This window comes from Equus quagga, chromosome 8 (assembly GCF_021613505.1).
Source record: "Equus quagga isolate Etosha38 chromosome 8, UCLA_HA_Equagga_1.0, whole genome shotgun sequence".
Taxonomy (NCBI): Eukaryota; Metazoa; Chordata; class Mammalia; order Perissodactyla; family Equidae; genus Equus; species Equus quagga.
In genome coordinates, this window is record NC_060274.1 from 129,899,821 (window position 1) to 129,917,450 (window position 17,630).

A 17,630-nucleotide genomic window follows, 5' to 3' on the forward strand; every position below is an offset into this window, starting at 1 on the left:
AAGCCAATTAAGAAATAACCCAGGCTGACTTCATCTCGTGCACAGTGAGCCCAGCCGCCTTGGCTGCTGCCCTCAACCATCATTAGGGACCTTCTAGGGCTGCCAAAAGCACTCTGCCTCTTGCAGTAGACTCAGACAGCCGCTATTCCTAGGAAGAAAGCGATTTCCCAGTAACGTGGGAAAAGATGCCCACGTTGGTTCCAATAAGACCATGGCCCTCCTGCCTGAAGGGGCCTCTGGCTCAGCTAGTCCCACTTGGTGGTGGGGAAGCAGTTACCTGGCTTGTTAGGAGCCAGCCTTTCCAGAGCAGTGATGTAAACGGCTCTTAGAAGGCACAGGCTTGACTTCCTCTGGCCACAGACCCACCTGTGGCCAGGAACAAGGATGGAGGGAGAAGACGCATGGAATCCCACTGCCAGGCCCCATTTGGTAGCAAGCCTTGCTCTCTAACTAGTGGTGTGCACACAACATGTCTAGGCGTGGACACACAGGCCAGGCCACAGAGCTATGGTGTCTGGTGCCTGTTCAGAGAGACCACTCAGCTGCCCAGCAGCTCTTGCACGGACGTTGCTGAAGACGCCCAGAATTCGTAGGCCATCGCACAGAGGCCGCCTGAAAGGTGTCTTTCTGGTCAAAAAGCTACAACAACAAGCCAACTCCCAAGACAGCCCCAAACCTCCCTCAACTGATATCAAAAAAATTGGTCCACTCAGGTAACCGAGGGCTGAGGGAAGGAGGCAGGAGGAAGGTGGGAGTGAGAGATGGCGGAGCAGACAGGCCACAGGACCAACCCTCTGGGCTTAACTGACCAAACCAGCCCCTCGTCGGACCTTCCACTTAGAGCAAGAATCTTATGGACTCCACCATCAGCACCAAAAATAACCATTTCAGAAAATAAAACAACACAAACCCAAACCAAAACCATGCAGGTTTTTGGTTTTTTTAAACCATGGTAAATAACCACTATTGTGTCTCCATTTTTAAAATGCCTTCTTTATGTTTTTAAGCCAACTCAAATCTGAGGAAAAACAGATTAAAAGCAGGTGTTTTGTGTATGGTTTACATTTGAAAATCCAATGTGGAAGACTCAGATAAAAACTCACAAATCCCAGCCCCGACCTTGACATTGCTCTCGGCGCATCCAGGCTGATGATTCTCAGAACACAAAACCAGCCCCCGCCTCGACGAAGGGATGTGAACACCACACGTTCACCGATACGCTGGTTTCCTAGAGAGGGGGTGAGCTCGCTGCATGGAAAGAGGCAGCTGCGAGGAAGAACATTGCCCTTGCTTGGCGGTGCCCTGGTCTAAGCGTCAGAGACAGACGGGCTGAAGGCTCAGCACGGGGAGATTCTCACCCCAGTCGGGCAGGGTATTTAAAGAAAAGGAGACGGGTAGTGGTGCAGCATGTGGGGTTACTGTCCCCGTCTTTCACCCCTCCATCAATGCTGTTTGCTACATAAATGTGCAGTTCTTTGCAGCCCACCCTTGACAGTGGGCTCAGCCATCTAACTTGCCAATGGACCACGGTGGGAATGACAACCTGCTGGTTCCGAGCCTAGGCCTCCCGGGGCATCATACATCCCTTCTGTAGCCCCTCTGGCACCCCCAGCCTGGCCGGAGAGGAACATGCCCCGGCCAGCCCACGGGTCAGAGGAGGGTGAGTGGTGTGGAGGACAGACCTGCACCCATCCTGACCCTAGAGCTGCCTGCCGAGTCCACTGTAGACAGCCGAGCCCCAGCCAGGCAGCAGACTTGTGAGGAGAATGCCACTGAGACTTGCGTTGGTTGATACACAGCAATAGATGACTGACTGGTGTTGGAAAAAAAAAGAGTGTGTGAATGGGGGAGGAGGACTGGGGAAGTCAGTCATAAAAGGGAACAGGTGTATGCAGTTTTATCCCACCTCTGCCCCACAATCTCAGTCATTTCAGTGGTCACATCTGGTAAAAACTCTTTTGAAATATATGTCCAAATTAACCAATAATTGAGCACTTAGAGGCTGGGGGTGGGTGCCGGAGGCTGGTTTGTTTGTTTATTCAGATCCAGGAGCCTTTATACCAACAAAGGGAAGACCCCCAGCGATTTTATGTCCTTCAAATAAGTGAGGGTGGGTCTACGCTGGGGTCCACAGCAAGGTCACTAGTGACAATGGCACCTGGGAAGTGCACTTAGACCCTGGCACATCTCTAGAGACGTGCTGGTCACCAATGCCCTTCAGCAAATCAGTCCAGCTCATCACTTCCAGGCACGTGGAGGGCAGCACCCTCTAAAGACCCACCCTGCCCAGGGAATTGTGGGTGGAGGTGCTGGGGTCAGTCCTGTGTCCAAGCACCCAGGTTCTGGCCAGGACCCTCCAGAGCTCTGTGCCCTCTGCTGTGACAACCGGCGACACTCGCAGTGCTGCCACGGAGGGAGGAGTGTGGAGCGGAGCTAGCTCACCGCGGCCAGCAAACAGCTCAAGTGAGAAGGAGACTGCTTGTCATAGCCATGCAGATGTGGGGCGTTTGCTCCTGCCACACAGTCCAGCCCGTCGTGACTGACACACGTGAATGTCACCTGCCATGTGAAGAAAACCACAAGAACCATGGTCCGAGAGAAAAACAAACGAAGGAACAAGGCGCGCGCCTCGGGGGTCACTGGGGTGCTGAGCTGTCAGGTGGGCCTGTGGGGTCTGGGTTCAGGCCTCCCCAGGTGAAGGGAGCCTCCAGGGAGGCAGACCCCACAGGCCTGGAACAGGGCCTCTGCCAGGGCCCGTTTGGGCAAATGGAAGATGCAAGGGGCCCAGAGTCGCAGGTTGTTAGGGCTTCTGGGTGGTCGACCTGCCAAAGTCCAGACACTCAGACCGTCTGCATCTATGCCCCCAGTTCCTGCGATGCAGATTGACGGGACAGGCAGGGCTGGGGTCCCATGGCAGGACTGACTTTACTGCCGGTCACCTGTGCACCGCTAGCGCTCTGTTGTCGCTGCCTTGAAATTCGTACTGATTTGTGAAGGGGGGCCCTGCATCTTGATTTCACACTGGGCCTAGCAAATTAGATAGTGATCCAGTCTGGGGTACTAAGTGACCAACAGCTGACACCACCAGCTCAGAACCGGGGTCAAAGCAGCAGGCCAGCCCCCCCCACACCAGGCCAGGCTGGGACCTGGGCTCGGGAGAATGAGGCCACCTAGGCTGGGGTGAGGCAGGAGCCGTGGCTCTGGGATGCCCGAAGGCAGTCAGACCAGAGGCTCAGAGAGCTGGTTGGGGGCCCACGCTCAGGGCACCTGACCCGGCACCCTGGAGGGCAGGCCCAGCCAGAGAGCGCTTTCACTGTGCCAGGTCACTGAACACTCATGACCTCCCAATGAACAAGTGCTGTTATCCATAGTCACATAAGGGCACCCAGAGTACAGGGTCGCCAGGTGAGGAAGCCATCGCAGCTCAAACTGAGGTCCACACAGGGTGGCAAAGCCAGGGCAGGAAGCGGCAGAGAAACCAGACAGAAAACAATGGACTCCCCAAGTGCAGACCAGAGAGTGAGATAGGAGGAAGCTGAGCCTTCTCAAGGGCAGGGGCAGTGACAGTGAGGCCATTTGCTGGGGGAGGGGGAGGGGGAGGAAGAGGCAGGCCCCGAGGACAGGGACAGTGGGAGCCAAGGGAGCCACACTGAGTATTTCTAGGTATGAGGGCCTGGCAGAGACAGGGAGGTCTCTGGTCTGTTTAGGGGGCGGCTATGCAGCACGTTGTGGGAGCTCTTATCCCAGAAGGTCCCCTACACGTCACCTCCTTCAGAGAAGGCCATCAGAATCCAGCAGATCTATCTTTACCATCGCCTAATTCTGAATGAACTTGTTAAAGCATTTTTAGTGTAATGAAAACATTAGATCAATTCCTCACGGTGATCGCTGTCATGAAATCAATAGCCTGCGTAGTCCATCATGCTGACGGCTGACACACACGCACGAAGCTCTGCTAACCATGGTGGAGACCACGGAGCGCCCTCTGCAAAGCCACTGGGGGCGGGCAGGGAAGGAGGGGCAGGGAGAGAGAGGAATCCGCTACGTCTGCCCTTCTGAGGCGCAGGAGAAGGGGAAAGAGCTGTCGTCCCACGTTCCCATGTCCCAAATTAGCAGGGCGACGACGGAGGTGGCTCATTAGGAGATGCGTTTGCACAGATGACTCATGCAGTCTGACAAGAGCTGCGTTTTCACTGTGGCTGCAGAGTTCGCACCTGGCAGGATTCTTGCCACTTACTCCACCTCTCTCTCTTCTCCAAATGAGTTGGACCAAAGAAAGCGCCAGTGAGAGTAGAGGCAGAAATAAGTCCAGTGCCAGGCTCCCAAGGTGAGCCCTGGGAATAACCACTGAGGCAGAGCCAGGGTTGGTGGGGCTCTGCTCTCCGTGGGCGGGGTCCCTCTGGCAACAGCTAACACCTCCACCGAGAAGTATGGGTTTAGGGGATGCTACAACTGGGTCCAGGAGCTGCACATTTCTCAGCTTTCCAAGAGGGGGTCTGTTACAAGGAGAAAGGGGAGCCAGTCTAGGAAGACATGAACAGTTACGCAGTTCGCCCACGTTTCCAGGAGAGTTATAGCCATGCACACCCATTATACGCATGCACACACACACACGCTCACACAGACATGCATGCACTCACGCTCACACTCAATGGATAGTGTTTGTGGTGGAAACAAGTTCACCACGGGACATAGTTGTCCCAGAGCATGGCAGGGTGCGTATCTGTGGGTGAGCCTGGGGAGCTCAGGGACTCTGGGCCCAGTTGAAACGGGCAGATGAGGCTGTGAAAGTCTGGGATCCACATCAGAGCGGGAAAGGGTCCAGTTGGAGAAGTGCAATGAACTGGAAAAGTGTAGTTGTTAGCAAGACATAAGAAAATTGAGAATTATTTGCAGATGGCACCTGGAAAATGCAAATCAGTTCACTGAAAAGTATCAGAACATTTAGAGAATTCAGCAAAGTGTCTGATTACAAAATTTATATATAAAAATAATAAATTTCCTATATATAAGTAATAACCAATTAGAAAACATGAAGGGAGAAAATACCTCATTAACACTAGCAATAATAAAAGAGACAAACTAGCTAGAAATAAACTCAAAAGCAACCGTGTTTTAGGGCAGTGAAACTACTCTGTGTGATCCTGCAGTGGTGGACGCACGACATCATACATTCGTCCAAACCCACAGAACGGACACCATCAAGAGTGGACCCCAACGTTAACTACGGGCTCTGGGTGACTAGGACGTGTCAGTGTGGGTTCATCAATTCCAGCGAATGTCCCACTCTGGTGGGGGATGATAGTGGGGGAGGTTGTGCGTGTGTGGGGCATGGGGTGTATGGGAACTCTCTGTACCTTCCTCTCAATTTTGTTGTGAACCTAAAACTGCTCTAAAAAAGTAAGTCTACCTAAAGGAAAAAAAATGTGCCTGACCTATACTAAGAAAACTTTTAACCCTATGGAAGACAGTAAAAAGACGTGAGTAAAGCAGCCTGTTATTGGATAGGAAGGAATATTGCATATTGTGAATATGCAAATTCTCTACAAGTTTATCTATATACATTCAAGGAGATGGCAACCAAAATAACAACAGGATTTTTCCTGACCTTTCTAAAATAATTAAAAAGTTAATAGAAAATATGAGCAATATGGGATATTAAAATATAAAGCTATGAAAAGTAAAATAAAATGCTACTAGTACAGAAATAGACTAATTGTTTAAAAAAAACAGCAAAGAATCTGGAAATAGACCCTAGTCCACAAGGAAATTGGTTAGAAGATAATATGTACAATAATTGCAATGATGGTCAGCAGCAAGCACTTACTGAGTGGGAGTAACATGCCAGAGGTCAACTCACCAGTCTTGATTTTCACACAACTCTTTACACCAAAATTAATTCCAGGCGGGTCCAATACGAATTTTGAAAATAATCTTCAAGTGGGCTAAGTCTTTATAAGCAAGAGATAAAACCTAAAGGCCACAAGGCAAAATGTTTATCAATTTGATTAAAATTTGTAGAGAAAAAATACCATGGACAAATTCAAAGATAAATAAAAACTAAAGGAAAACTAGCAGTACGTCTGGGAAGAGCTGTTCCACTTCTGCACAGAGGGTAACGCTCCAGGTCCGCTCCCTCTCGCGCCCGCACGAGCCTCCTTGGGTTACTGGCTTCATTCCTCCGTTCACCTGTCCTTACCTGGAGCCTACTGTGTGCCCGCGACAGGGCAGCAAGCACGACAAAGTTCATGCTCACACGGAGCTTCAGTTCAAGCAGGGAAATGACCTCTAACTAGCAAGGGAATAAAGACGGCGATTGCACACTGTAGCCGTTGCTCTGAAGGACTGGGTTTTCAGATAGAAGGGGACTAGAGAAATCTCTCTTAGAGAACATAAATACGGAAGGAATATTTATATTACATAAGGTACTGCTAAGCAGCAGTAACGAGAAGACCCCAATGGAATGACTTAGATAAGCTGAAGCATGCTCCAGAGGGCCAGAATTCAGAGGTCAGAGGTCAGGGCCGGCAGGTGGCTCTGCTGATCAACAAGTGGCTTCCAGCTCCGGGCCCAAGAAGGCTCCCCCAGCCGGAGAGGAGAGGAATGGGAAGGAAGGCAAGCAAGCCGGAGAATTACAGACAAACCACGTGGGCTGCTACCGGCACGGAGGCGGAAAGTGTAGTCTTCAGGACATGGCCACATGCCTTGGAAAACCTGGTTGAGCTGGGGGTTCAGTTACCAACAGGACAACAACAAGAGTGGCCAGCGATCAGTAGCCTCTGCCTCAAATGCCTCTCTGAGGAGGTGACATTTGAGCAAAGACCCAAAGGATGAGAATGGGGTGGCCCCAAGAAGAACGTTCTAGAGAGGACCAGAGCAAAGGCCCTGTGGCAGGGAAGGGCACTGAGCTGGACAGCAGTGAACAGGGGCTCAGAAGTGCTGGCCCAGAGCCTGGGCAGGCCCCCAGCAGATCTGGGAAATGAGGTCAATATGGCAGAGGAGCCAGATCACATCACGAAGAGTCTCCCAGGCCATCATAGGGAAGTGGATGTTATTGTAAGAGCAATAGTGAGCCACTGAAGACTGTAAGAATGGGACTAACAAAATAAAATGTCGCTCTGGCTTTGTGCAGAGAATGGGTCACAGGGTGCAGGGAAGGAAGCGGAAGCTCCTTAGGGACTAGCCAGATGCAAGATGACGGTGGCTTCCCTGGGTTGTGGCAGCAGAGATGAGAAGTGCATGGCTTCAGATGTTCTTGGAGCAGAACCATCAGGATTTGGTAGGGGCGAATCTTGGGAGGAAGGCACCCAAGACGGCGCCTGGTTCTTTGCTCCTGTGGGCGCATCAGCGAGACAGGAAGACTGAGCAGCAGCGAGGTGCAGGCCGGGGGGTCCAGCATGGACACTTGTGGTTGAGATGATCTTAGACTTCTAGTGGAATACTCAGCGGGCATTTGTATATTCGACTCTAAACTCAAGGCAAGGGCCAGGTTAGAGAGGGACGCTGGAGCTGTTGGCAAGCAAGTGATGAGTAATGCCCAGTGATGAACGGCTGGGATCGCCTAGACTGAGTAGGCAGACGATTCCTCTAAGGACAAATGGATTTCCCGGTTCTGGAAGAGCGGAGTGGGTTCTTTCTCCCCTAGGTGAGGGGTCTTTACCCCAGACACAGGCTTATGGAGAATGAGTGGAACTTCTCAACCTTTCTGCTGCCTCTTCCATGCTGCCTCCTCCTGCCTGGGCCCAGCAGGGGAGAAAGGGCTGACCCCTTGGGGAAGAAGGGAATTGAGGATTACAGTTTCTTACTACTCTAAGCAGGCTCCAGCCCTTGCTGGTGAGGAGAAAGGATGGGAGGTGTTGTACCGACAGCCTCAGGAAGGCAACTCCTTCTCATGTCAGGAGAAGCAGCACCTTCCTGGCAGGGTCAGCTCAGCATGGGCCCACCCTGGGTTCCGTTGCCTCAGGGTGCCCCAGAGAGAGGGCACTGGCACAGCTGTCCCCCGACCCCTCGTGGGGCCAGCTGGGGGCAGTCTTTTATCCTGAGCGGCCAGACAGCAGGGGCTGGGAGCCTAATCACATCCAGGGGGATGAGATGCGAGCTCATCAACAGGGGCCTGACACTCAGGGGTTGGGACACCGAAGCCAAAAATTAAGCACCAAATGTTTTTAAAAACACGCTCGTGTCTCACGCCGCTGTACCGCAGTACCGTTGCATCAGCCAGTTTCGTAGCTAAGGCCTGCGGGCTTCAGCAGCTCTAGACGGCCGTCTAGTAAACAAAGGTGTCAGGCCTCCAAAGTGGCCTCCGCTTCCAGAGGCAGAGGGACCACGAGGGGGATTACCTAGCCAGGAGCTTTGTGCCAGGAGAGTGGAGGCCAAGGGGCTCACACGGTGTAGGCCTGAGCCCCCGACACTGAGAGGTAGAAGAGGAGGAGATCCAGCAAGGGAGACTGGAAGAGGAGCAGTGGGGGCTCCCGAGAAGACCAGGAGAGCGTGGCAGCAAAGACATCAAGAGAGTGTTTGCAGGTCAGGAGGGTCAGCTCTGCCAGCCCCGCGGAGAGGTCAAGGATGGTCCACCGGATGTGGCAATAAGGAAGTCACGGCGGGAGGGGCACGGATTCTTCCCTCCCCTCAATGCAACCCTTTTCGTCTCCCCATCCCCCTGACACTTGTCAGTGTGCTAGTGCACCTTGTTTTTTCTACAGCTTCTCCCCCCTCGATTCACAATTTCTATCTCCATGGCACCTAGAGCTGCTCAAAGGTCCAAATGTTTGTTGGTTGATTGAACCATTGAGAGATGCAAGATGGCACCATGGTGAAGAAGCTAGACTGCAGAGCCAGAGTGCTGGGCTGGGCCTGGGCACTGCCCCTGCTAGTGCCCAAGGGCACTGCCTTGGTTCTGCTTCAATTTCCTCATCTGTCAGATGAAGGTAAGAATTCTGGTTACCTGTCTTAGACTGAGTCCCCCTCCACCCCCAGAAAGGAATAGGAAGGAGAGTGGAGAGGTGAGGAAAGAGGATGCATAAAGGTGGGCAGCAGGGGTTCAGCCCTTTGAGGACCCAGGAGACTGCACAGAGCGGGGCTGGGCAAACTACAGCCCACAGAGCACATCCGGCCTGCCACCGGATTTTATAAATAAAGCTTTATTGGAACACAGACATACCCAATTGTTTGCATGTTTTCTATGTCACAGGAGCCAGGTGAGGCCTAGGGGATCAGCAGGGTACCCACAGGTTGGTGGCCCACCACCTCAGAGGGCTGTGAGAGGCCTGAGTGAGGCTATCCATGCAAACCACTTCACCAGTGCGATAGATACACTGGACGCAAAAGTGAGATACGATTTCAGTTATCAATCCTATTAGCCTCTCCCACAGGGCCTGCCAAGAACAACCTAACTCCATAGAAGGAAGGGTCTCGGAGGCAAGGTCTCCAATCCCAAGGTTCCGGGAGAGGAACCAAGTCCAGAGCAGTCTGCTCCACAAACAGCCCCTTCTCAGCGAAAATGATGATTGTGGGAAAGTGGCAAAGAAGGCTGATTTCATGCATTTTATTCCAAACATTACTCCTCGAATGAGGGCAGGCAGGTTGCTCCCTTTCCCTCCTGGGTGGGTAAAGGTCTCTGAATTCTACTTCGTAGACTTAGGAGAATCGCTTCAGCACATGGAGCAGCTGCGTTGCATCTGCTGTCAGTGTTCAGGCCATTTGTTCGAGAGAGACAGGATTCAACCAAATCGAGGGGACATCCCCTCCCAGGTTCCCTACAGGAGTTTGCTTCAAACGGAAGGAGACACTCTGAAAGAGCCTTTAAAAGAGAGACACAGAATGAGAGAGAAAAAGAGAGGGACGCACTCCGTGAGAGGGCGAGTTTTCCCCAGCGGAGCCGGGGATGGCCTGCTGAAGCAGTGATGTCCACTGCACCCGCTTCCTGGTGCCTCAGTTTCTCTTTTCAGCTCACCCTCTCCACCTCCCACAACTACCCCCAGGGCCGTGAGACCAGTGTCCTGGCCCTCTATGCTGCTCCTCCAAGCTTTTGTTTCTGCACCACCTGGCTTGCCCCAGCCCTGCGCCCAGTGTGTTCAAAACTCATTAAGTCAAAAATCTGAGTACCTCGGATATATGTCTATTTAAAATTTTATACATATCTTCTAAAACACTTTTATATACTATGTAGAGTTTCAAGATGAAATATACTTAACCACAGCTCTCTGATTTCCCTCCCAGTCCTGGGGCTCCTCGCCTTCTTGCAGAGCATGCCGTGTGGGGCACACACCCCGTCTGGAGGGCCTGGAGCAGGCCAGGCGCCCGGATTTGTCTGATCTTCACATCCTGCTTGTGTGTACGATTTTATTTGAAGAGAGGGATCTATTGCCAAAAACAATTTTGAAAACCACAGCTCCAGACCTTCTTTCTTTTTGTCAGAACCTCCTCATCCCGCGCCCCCCCACTCAGAACCCTACTCTGCCCTAGATCATCTGACAAGCTATCTTCTTGTCTCCCCAAGAAGTACAGTGGGCCCCCTGGCTGGGTTACACGTTTGCATCTTAGCAGGACCTTTCTGGAATTGAAGCTTTCAATTAAGGAAATGACCTCAGGCACGGGGTCTGGACAAAGGACGACATACCTTGGGTCAGGGGATCTTTCACTTCATCTCGAATCACCGCACCCCAGGCGTGCCTGCTGGTTATACGAGTGGGTGGGGTGGGGCCCAACTCTGAGGCTACGTGGAAAAGGCTTGGCTGACACCACAGCGAGGTGATGGGCGCTCTGAGCAGAGGACCTGACCCACACGCCTCCTCCATACCACCCCCACCTCGACCCCACACCCAATGTCCCCTCTCCACCCTTGGTTCACCGGGTCTCTGTGGGCTCCCAGCCCCACCCTCTGTCCCCACCCTGTCCCCAGCCCTTGACCCCGCATGGTGCACCTGCAGCCCTCCCTCCCCCACCCAGTCCCAGAGCTAGGCCAGGGAAGCCAGCACCGGTCAGAGCAGTGGCCTCTGACTGCTCAGATGGAGCTTGAACAGGCACAGCTGGCCCGCGTCCACCTGGAGACCCAGGGACCATGCGATGGGGCCACTGAGCTGCAGAAGCAAACCGCAGAGCAGACTCAACTGTGAGTCCTGAGCCGACCTGACACCTCAAGGCTTGTCTTCCCTACAATGGGCCTTCTCTGTTCAGACCTGAGCTCCTCACTTGCATCGCCCTATTCTCACTAATCCTGCTCATTACCTCCGCGTCACTGAAAGAATGCCCCTTCTGCCTTTTGTCCTCTACATGACAAAAGAGACTAAAAACCACCTGTGGATTCTATCGTCCAAAGGGCAAATTACAGCCAGAATCGCTGGGAGCGCATTTATTTAAATCAGTGGTAACTAACTGGTACCAGGAACTAACAGCCCAACGAGAGAAGCCACCAAAGTGGTCCAGGGCAGGCGTGCCAGCCTGACCCCCACCGCTGAGCCAGCGCCCCCACGCCCACCCCACAAACGAGGCTCAGGGAGGTGAAGTGACTGCCCTAGGCCCCAGAGCCGAGGCGATATACGGCCCCAGGCCTGGGCCGGCGGGGCTGATCGGGAACCAGAGGGCCTCCCGCTTGGGGGCGGGGTGGCGGAGGGAAGGGGGCTGGCCCCCGCGGGGAGGGGGTGGCGGCGCCCCCGAAGCGCCGGGCCCGCGCTGGGGCCCCGCGCGCACTCACCTCCGCAAAGCACGTCGGGGTCCCGGGCGCCCCGGGCCGGCGCCGGCCACGCCAGCAGGGCCAGCAGGGCCAGCAGGGCCAGCAGGGCCGCGGGCAGCAGCGCGGGCCCCATGTCTCGCAGCCGGCTTCTCCGCGCCGGCCGGCCGCTGCGCACCCCGCGGGGAGGAGCGGGCCGAGGCTGCCGCCGCGTCGCCCTGGAGACGGCGCCCGCCCCGCAGGTGCTGCACCTGGGTCCGCGGCCAGGTGCGCACAGCTGCCTCCGCCAGGCTGGGCATGGCCTCCTCCCCCGCCCCAGCCCCAGCCCCCATCCCGGTCCCACCCCTCGGTCCCCACGCCCACCTGGGTCCCACACCCCCGGCCCTGCCGCGTCTGCTGGCTCAGCGTCGGTGCAGACAGCCCGCGTGAGCTAGAGCGGGCTCTGCACAAGCCCTGGGCGCGTACTCTCCCCTGCAGGTAACGGGCTGAGTTTGCGCAGGCCACTTGGACCCTGCGGGCCTTGTTCTCAAAGCTGCTCCAACAGGCAGAGGGAGTGTCCTCCTTGGGGTCCCTGAGAAGCCCCTGGTACTGGTCACGCCTCCCGGAAGGCCTCCTTTCCAGGCTCCAGTGGGGACACCTGCCCTTCCTCCTCCCCGGGCCTGCCCCATCCCCCCACGCACTCTCCATCGCCCTGAACCCTTCCACTAGCCGGGTCCTTCCCTCCTTATCCGCCACTCCTCATAAGCTGTGTGTAGTGAAAGGGGCTGATGAATTGTGTCATATTTACATTTTAACAGGACACTGCCCTAAAAAATCAGCAGGGCATCCTTTTCTTTCAAATGAGTCTCATGGAAATTCCAATATGAAAAGCAGCTAGGGTGCAGGCTCCTTGGGTTGCTGGTCTCCACCCACACCACTCCTTGCCCACCTGGGTCGCCCTCCTGGGTGGCCCTCCCCACCCAGCTGTAGGCTGAAGGGGCAGAGTTTGGGTGGAGAAAGAAGGATAAGTATTTTTGGTACAGTGAGGAAAATACTTTTTAAATTTCCTCCAAATAATCTGAATAATTGCCTCCAATTTCACCTGATCCCCATTTTCTGTGAGTGCACAGAAGGTACTTACTCTGTCTTGTTTGATTTTGAGTGCATGGTCCCTGAAACAATGCTAGCCCGTTGAGGATGAAAGCGGGGAGTATTTAGAGGAAAAGGGGGGCAGGGGGAGAGATGAAAGGGAGAAGAGGAGGAAGAGGAAGAGAAAGGAGGAGGAAAGGAGGGGTGGGAGGATGTCCCAGGATCGTCGTGTAATCCCTGCCCCATCCTGGATTAGCCCTCCCTTTAAGGAGCCCTGGTACCTTTTAGTGGAGAAGAGTATTTGGGAGCTGGGTTTGGGGTTGTAGACGAAAATAATCCATAACCAATCTGTAAATGAAAATTTGGGTGAGTTTATTCTGAGCTGAAATCTGAGGATTATAAGCCGGGAGTCTTTCTACAAAGGAACAGAGCACTCCAAAGAAGTGGGGGTACATAGGGCGGTTATATACCCTCAAAGAGGGTGTTTCACATATGATTGAAATGTCCCTCCCACAATAGTCACAAGATTGCCCTGTCAGCAGAGCACTTGATGGACACAGCAGGTAGTGGGTCTGCTATCTTGAAGGGCATAGCAGGAGGCAAGTCTGTTGTCTCGAGCTGGGCGGTCACAGGTGAGCGCAGCAATCAGTTTCTAGCCTAAGGAAAGATGCTTAATCCTTTTAAGGAGACGCCAACGTTGGGAGGGGGAGGGAAGTTGCACTTTTATCTCAAGGGCCTTTTGCTCTTGCCATAGGGAATCTCTAAAGCAGATATACAATGCATGCTCAATGGCCTCGGTCAGGCCCTTTTGGAAAGACAAGGTCAGGCCGAATTAGGTTTACACCAAAATGGCTTCCTCATATATTCCAATATATCCTATTACTTGCCATTTTTATTTGACAGGGTACTCACTATTTACTGCTACTGGGTGTCACTCTCCCAGGCTCTCTCAGTGGACAGACGAGGAAACATATGGATAGACCAGTATACACAGACACTCTCACCTGGACGCACACACACACATCTCGATGGCTGTTTCTAGATGGATTTGACGCCGATAACTCCAACACCAATCCAGCACCTCAGGTTCTCGCTAACCTTCTCCCTTTCTGATATTAATAAATCTCTTCTCCAAAACCTGGCTCCTGTTTTCCTGGAAGTGTTTCTTTGCTCAGTTCCTCCATGCCCTAAACCTCCAGTCACCTTCGTGGCCCTGCTGCCCAGCACTTGGTCCCCAGCTGTGTCATCAGAGCTCGAAGAATGGGGCTTGGTTTTAGTAAATAATAACCGACTGTTGCATTTACTGAGGGCCTGCTGTGTACCAGAATCTGTGCGTTGTGTACATATTCACCTTTCACTCACACAGGATCCCCACACTAAAGACAGGAGACTGAGCCTCAGGAGGATTTAGTCATTTGCTCACGTGCATGAGTTTGGGGCTTTATTTTTAATCAGGGCAGCAGTGAGCTCAGCTCGAAGACTCCTGTTCCCAGTTCCCTTGCTACCAGGTATGGCCACGAGACTAAGTTCTGGCCAGTGAGATGTAAGCAGAAGGAGTTGGGTGGGACTTCTGAAAAACTCACTAAAAGTGGGAAGAGAGCTGCCACGGGTCCTTCTTGACTTTCCTTTGTTCTTCAGGCTTTCTCCCTGGAATGCAGATCTGATGGCTGGAACTCCCACAGGCATCCTGGACCCCGAGGCAGCCTTGAGGCTGGAAAGCACAGAGCAGATGCCGAGCAAGAACCCAGGAGTCTCGATCCTGATCCCTTCATGGAGCTTCCACACCAGCCTGGAACTGTCGACTTTTGGCCTTCTTTTAATATAAGAGAAAAATCGATTTCCACCAGGTTTAACCCATTGCTATTGTTAGCGTGTCTTACTAGAACCTGAATGAAATTCCCACTTGAAAAAGCAGAGCGGTGATAATTTCCCCCTCCCATTAGAGTCTACTGAGGGCACAGTGCAGAAGTGGCGACCCCTTGGCCCAGCTGATTGGAAAGAGAGGGACACCCAGTTTCAGAGGAGCCAGTCGGTAAGCTGGGCTGGGCCACTGCTCTTGTTGGGAGTGGGACCCCAGGGCCTTGATGAGGAGCCAGTAGGAAGAGAGGAGAATGGAGCACGGAACCTCAGAGAGAGCAAAGGAGCCGGAGAGGGGTGGGTCGGAGCCTTCCAGACCCCATGCAACCTGGCTTTCCTTCTCAGCTATGGGGTCTCTGGATCCCTAACAAACATCCAGCTGTCTTGTGTCTGCAGGCCCACCACCACCTGTTACACAACCTAGAAACCGGGTCTTCTTAGCACCTGCCTCTCCCTAAGGCCCCCAATCTAATTTGTTACCAATCCTCTTGATTTTGGCTCCTAAATATCTCTGGAATGGTCTACTTCTCTCCATCTCCACCACCACCACCTGCCCCAAGCTTCATCCTCCTCATGACACAGCAAGTCAGTCAGTCCATCCTGACCGGTGTGCCTTTGCCCCTCGGACCACCCAGCTGCTCTGCGTTTGACCCCAGAGGGAGCTTTTCACAAACTGGCCTTAAGATCTGATGAAGTGCTGTATCTAATAAAGGGCTCTTCCATCCACAGTCTTGGGATACACCTTACACCAGAGGAAACTCCAGATGGATTAAGAAACAAAACTGTGAAAACATTTGAGTAAGTTATGGGAGAATGTTTTCATACAGTAAATAAATGGTCGTGTGATTAGAGCGTTGGGGCTTTGACCCAGGCATTATCAGCCCCACCTCTGAGCCCCGGGGAAGGCAGGGGTCGGAGGTGGGGTTCAGTCATGGCCAGTGAGTCAATCAACCTTGCTATGTACTGAAACACCAGTAAGAACTCTGTACACTGAAGCTCAGTGGCACCTCCCGGCTGATGAACCCTCTGGTGTGCCGGGACGGTGACTCGCCCAATTCCACTGGGAGGGGCATGCAGCCCTGCACTGGGGACCCGCCCAGACCTCGCCCTGTGTGTCTTTCCGTTTGGCTGGTCCTGGCTTGTGTCCTTTACTATAAAAATATAATCCTGAGGACAGCACTTTCCTGAGTTCTGTGAGTCGTTCTGGTCAATTATCAAACCCAAGGGGGTCGTGGGGACCCCCAGATTTGTAGCCAGTTTGTCACAAGTGTGGGTGGCCCTGGGGCCCCACTGGTGGCTGGCATCTGAAGTGGGGCGGTCTTTGGGGGACTGAGCCCCAAGCCTGTGGGGTCTGAACCTAACTTGGGGTGGCTGGTATTGGAGTTGAAGTGCAGGCACCCGCTGGTGTCGGAATAGGGACAAAAAAGGGAGGTGGATTTTTGCTGTAACCAGTTTGTACTTTTTTAAAAGTCTATTTCCTATTTACAACTAAATACGTAAAATTAAAAGGAAGGTATTACTAACTCTGGGAGAAACAAATAGTTGTGCATGAAAGTCAAGGTCTACACCTGAAGCAAACTAAAACGAGGCGGCATTTGGGGCACCTGAGGGAGCTTACAGAGAGAGACCTCCCTTCCATTGACGCGTGGCAGTCTCCTGGGAGAGGGGAGTCTAGTGCTTTTCACTTCTCTTCTGCGTCCCGGCAGCCCTTTTCTTTCCTTCTCTGTTGGATGTCACACTAGCCTTGCGCTCACAGACCCCTAACCCTGGAAGTCAGAAACGCTGCACCTGGGGAGACTCAGGTGGCGGGCGACCTGCTGGGTGGGACGAGGACTTCCAGGTCTCAGAGGCCGGGTCCCGGGTCTGGAAGACTCAAGCCCTGGGTGTGTGTGATGTCACCACAGAGGGAAAAGCCTCGTTCTTTTCAGAGGAGCACGCAGGAGCGCGGGGAAGCTGCCCGGGGAGGAGCGGGGCGTCATGACGCCTTCCCCACCTGGCCTGGGCAGGCCTGCTCCCCGGGCCCGTCCATCCCTGGGCTGTTCCTTCGCTTTACATCCTCATTTCTCCTCTCGGCTTCTCTGTTACACAAAACAGAAAAAGAGAAGGAAGGCTCTTAGCAGATCATTTTTCCTGTGGCCCCAGTGAATCACAGAGTGTCAGAGCTGGGCGGAGCTTACAGACATGGGTCCACCCACCTGGTGAGGAGAAAGCTGGCCGAGCAACGCGGTAAATCTGATGCAGACGGGCTGGTTTGCCTCAGTTCCTGACTCACCTGGTAAAACCCAACAGTTCTCGGGTCCATTACCCGTAATATGAGTGTCACAGGCGTCCTGCCCCGCAGCTGAGACTCGTGAGGCCGACTCTTGCCCTACCTGCTGATGTACCTCCGCCCCCTGCACTGTCCCCTGGTCAGTGGTTGTCCTCTGCAGAGAGAGGCTCGGCCCGCCCAACCTGTGTAGAGGCCACCGTGGTCATACCCTGCTTCAGTCCCCCAGGCAGGTTCCCAGCTGCGAAGCAGCAGGAAGGCCCTGGGGCCTCCACACGAAGATGGCAGGACTCGGCATCCCCAGGGCTGCCGCCTTGGGGTGGTAGCGCCACTCCCTCTGCTTCAGGCCACAAGACAGCTCCAGGAGCGGAGAAGAGGCCAGCATCCTGGGAGGGCGGGGCACTGGGACTGTGGGGTGCTGGACGTGTGGGCTGCCCTCTTCCCTCTTGGTCTCAGACCATTTACGTGGCGCATCAGAGTGGTGTCAGCCACCTCACGCCAGGAAGCGGTATTTATCTGAGGTTCTTCCGTCTTTCAACAAGAGAGATTAACCCCTTCTGCGTGCGGATCCTGGGGAAGCTGGATGAAAAGGCACGACTCACAGGCTGCCCATCCACTGCCCTTTCCTTGAGACCTGATCCCATGTCTTGGTCCAGTGCCACCTTCAGAGCAGAATGTACTCGTGCTGTCCTGTAGGTCAACATGTCACTGGAAGAGCACGTACTCATACCCCTGTACGTGAAACTTGTTGCTGGGAACAGGAAGTACTCT

General features: G+C 53.7%; 1 protein-coding gene across 1 annotated transcript in view; it reads right to left on the minus strand.

Annotated features, from left to right (window-relative positions):
- CNPY1 (canopy FGF signaling regulator 1) overlaps positions 1 to 11,766 on the minus strand; it is a 63,702-nt gene extending 51,936 nt beyond the window's left edge. The window contains exon 1 of the mRNA XM_046670773.1: positions 11,693 to 11,766. The gene's annotated coding sequence lies outside the window, so the exon portion shown is untranslated. The remainder of the gene's footprint in view (positions 1 to 11,692) is intronic.
- Positions 11,767 to 17,630: the final 5,864 nt, after the last annotated feature.